The following is a 4,243-nucleotide window of genomic DNA, read 5'->3' on the forward strand; positions in this document are numbered from 1 at the left end:
TCCTGAGGAACCGAGAGGTTAAGTGCTTGAGATTTTGTGATATTGATTTGGAACCACAACGCTGCTCCAAAGGTCTGCAGTTCCTCCAGGAAGGCTGGGAGGGAGACAGTTGGGCACGCTAGAGATGCCAGGACATCGTCGGCATAAAGGCTGATAAGAGTGTCTGTCACCGCCGAAGGTAACCCCAGAAATGTGAGGGTGATCCTGGACTCTCTGCGCCATGGGCTCCATATACAGAGCAAATAGTAGGGGTGAAAGTGGGCAAAGTTGACAAGTACCTCTATGGATGGAGAATGGGGAAGAGGTGAAGCCATTAAACCCTAACTTTTGTTGTAGGAGGGTGATAACAATTAAGAATGAAAGCCCTACATCTGTCCCCGAACCCGGAGATATGGCATGTGGACCCGGTCAAACACCTTCTCAGCATTTACCGCTAGGAGCATGTATTCCCCCTGAAACCTGTTTGCCTTATCAATAATGTGCAATGCTCTTTTAGTGTTGTTGCCTGCTTGCCGTTGAGGAACGAAGCCTGGTGCTCTGGGTCGACTAGGAAGGGCATATAAGCATTGAGTCTGTGGGCAATGATTCGCATAAATAATTTAAAGCTGATGTCTAAATGCGCCGGTAAGGGCTACATCTTTGCTGTCTTTCCCAGGCTTGGGCAAGACAATTATGGAGACTTAGCATTTCGGGCAGGATTGACTCACAATAAAAAAAAATGTTGTCAATAATATGTTTTTACACTGTTTCAGGAAGTTGTTTTTTTACTTGCACGGTTTATTTCTTCCTTTTCTTTCTCTCTCTACTCCTTCTTTTACTTCTCGTTCTCCTCACTTTACTCTCCTTTTAACTTGTCTTAAAAATGCTTCTTAAGATTATCATATGCTTTATTACCTTTTTATTCGATTTTAGAACACTTCTTGAAATATTTCTTGTATAATATCATGCTAACAGACAACCTTAAGCAGAGTCTGGTCCACACAGACTGAATAGTAGGGTAAGTATCTGTGAGTCTGTTGGGGAATTTTGGCTGGATGAATGCTCTTTGCCCTGCGCAGATTTAGACAGGGCAAACCTCATTAGATCCTTGAACTATGCCACCTCTGCTGCCCATTGTATCCTTCACACATAGTTCCAGTTAGGGAGTGAATCAACAAGCTTCTCGCTTTCATAGTTAGGGATTATTATACATGTGGCTGCTCACTCCGAAGGGTTGAATCACAGCCTTTTAACTAATTCATTTTAAATCCCTCTAAACAAACAAAGCAGCTACTCTTTACCAGTGTCAGAGCCCGCTGCTCTTCTTCATGATACCAAGATGGTCTGACATGTATTATTGGAAAATAGAGACTACGACTCGGACTTGCTCATCAAGGTTGTCCCTTAGGCAAGACCCCCAGTTATGAACCTCTCTGTATGTTCACAATTGAAGAACATGATAAACCCCAACCATTTGTTTGCAAGCATGAAACCTATATGACCTTTTCAATGTGTGTTCTATTTTGTAAGCAAATGCCTAGTGAAAAAGATATGGGATTAACATCAATTAAAGTAGGAGAGAGACGGAAGCATGGTGAGCATGGAAGGGAGGTAAGATCAAGCTTTGCTCCACAGGCGTCCAGCTAGCCTGGTTGATGAGGGGCGATGCCCCGAAACCGGTAACAGGATGCTTTTTTGCAGTCCAAGGAGGACCTGCCTTGGCAGTTCGGGCTGGACTGTCCCCATAAGTCACAGGATCAACCCTGATTTGCATATGGCTGTGTCCAACCTGGGGTGGCATGGTGAGCAAAAGAATGGTGGATTTAATCCAGATCTCTGGGGTTGAATGTTAGATTTGCTCTGCATTCCGTCCATCATCGATGTGTATTTTCCACATGAGTTAGTGGCAGGAAATTGTTCCCCCCAAAAAATTGAATATTGAAATATAGACGATTGACTGTCGCATGTGATGCTGTCATAAAAAAAACGAGCGACTCTGCTTAAGACGGTGGACCTAGGGGCACTGCCTTACTGCACAAAATATTTAATGAGCCAGATTACTACCTGGGAAATTCCTGTTTTTGTTCTATTACAATTTGCACATAGGTGTTAGGTAGCGCCATATAATGTATCTGAAAGTTAAGATACCTTCTGGTATGAAAGACATTTTGATGACTGCTGGTGAACTGAAAGAAATGTTTTATGCAGGTACATTCTGCTGACGATAGTTGAGCCTATGACATTGGTGTGTTGCCTGAACTGATTGAATATTTCTCGTGGTTCTCTGGCTAACAGGAAAAGTTGAACAAGAGCACAGGTCTATCAATGATAAGGATTACCAACATGTTGGTCTGCTGTCCGCAACAAGCCACCACCCCTGTTTTGCCCCCATCCCAGTGAGCAAATTACCTCATCATTATTGATGAGATAGGTAGGATTGCGAACTGCTCCAGTTCAGAAATGTTTTAAACCAACCTATTTGTACATAGTTCAGATCGCACAATTCCTCACTGGTCGTGAATATGCTTGTCACAATTTGCAACCAGTAGTTTGTGACCATTGTTACATAGATGCAGCCGACAGACGTTTATTCCATAGACCAAAGGTCAGATTGGGGAGACTGTAACCCTGAACCTACCTGAAATCTAGTGGCCAGGGCTGGTGCTGGCCAGATTGAGAGGGGGAGAAGTTGAAAGAAAGCATGCAATGTGATATGTTAACATATGATGTTTATCATATGACAACTTGTTATCCTGTTGTGCCTCAGTGATGAGAAGTATAATGACATAGTGATAGGATAAGTGGCATCACAATGGAGCATATTATTGCTCAGTGATGATAGTGACGATCAGTGAAATATATTTTGATTCATGAGGACGAGTATTCTTCCACAAGGATGCAATTGCTGGTATAAGGTGAATCATCTAGTTCTCTGATTAACTTTATGCTGATACAATGACAGTTCTAGCACACAGATTGTGTAAATTGGAACAACAATTTAGCATATTGTCTCTCAGTGATGAGATGTATTCGGGCATGATGATTAAATACATTTCTCCCAGCATTGGGGAATATTCTACCATGCTGTCTGATGGGTTGAGATAATTCTGGTACAATGGCGCTATGTATTCGAACTTGGCCATGGGTAATCCATTTGTGCATTCTAGTTCAATTACCAGGTGTATTGTGGCAAAATAGTAGAGTATCCTATTGCACGATTATGTTATTTTAATCTAGGACACTAATGGGATCTATTCCGCCATATGAGTGGGTTGTGGGTGAGGCATGATCGTTAATGCACGCAAGGGCATCAAATGGGAGATTAACTAATACTCTGTAAAGCAACAAGCATTGGGCCCTGACTTAATATACTGATGGGGAAACGAACAGTGCAAGGTGCTGACATGAGGCCATGTCTTTCTCCTTCTGGTTGGCCTCTGAAGACTTGTTCCTGCAATGAGTGCTATATTATGGCCTGAGTTTGTGGGCCAGTCCTAATGTGAACCCTGCTGAATGAGAGGTCAGAGGCAAGACCTCCGCCTGTAGGCTATAGGAGTGATTTGCTGATGCTGACTCTGGGTGAGTGGCATTCAGTCCAGAATTCTTTTATTTATTTATTTATGCATTTTTATATAGTGCGGACTTTACCCGAAGGTGTCAGAGCGCTTTACAATAGGAACAGAACTGATACATGAGAAAATTACATGTGAACAAAATACAAAAGCAAACATTACATTAAATGAAGCAAAATTGACAATTGTGAGCCAGCAAAACACAAGAGGTAAATGACAATCGTGTGCCAACAAAATACAAGAGGTAGCAAACGGTGCATTACAAAAGTGACAATCGTGAGCCAACAAAATACAAGAGGTAGCAAACGGTGCATTACAGGAGGAAAAAGTGACGTGTGCCGCTTACAAAAGCGTACAAAATAAACACAAGCATTTACAATGCAATGGTTTTGCCTTTGTTAAAGTTTGAGCTATTGGCAAAGCTTGTGACCATTTTTTTTTAAACATAAATAAATGGCATTGTTATTTGCAATGCCACTAGCTTTATCTTTCACAAATGTCCCCCAACACATACCCACACAGAGCCCCCCCACACACTGCGAGCCCCACCACACACTGCGAGCCCCACCACACACACTGCGAGCCTCCCCTATACACTGCGAGCCACCCCCTACACAGAGAGCCCGCACACACCGAGAGCCTCTTCCACACACTGAAAGCCCCCCCTACACACTGAAAGCCCCCCCCACACA

Source organism: Lissotriton helveticus, chromosome 2_1 (assembly GCF_964261635.1).
Source record: "Lissotriton helveticus chromosome 2_1, aLisHel1.1, whole genome shotgun sequence".
NCBI classification, from domain to species: Eukaryota; Metazoa; Chordata; class Amphibia; order Caudata; family Salamandridae; genus Lissotriton; species Lissotriton helveticus.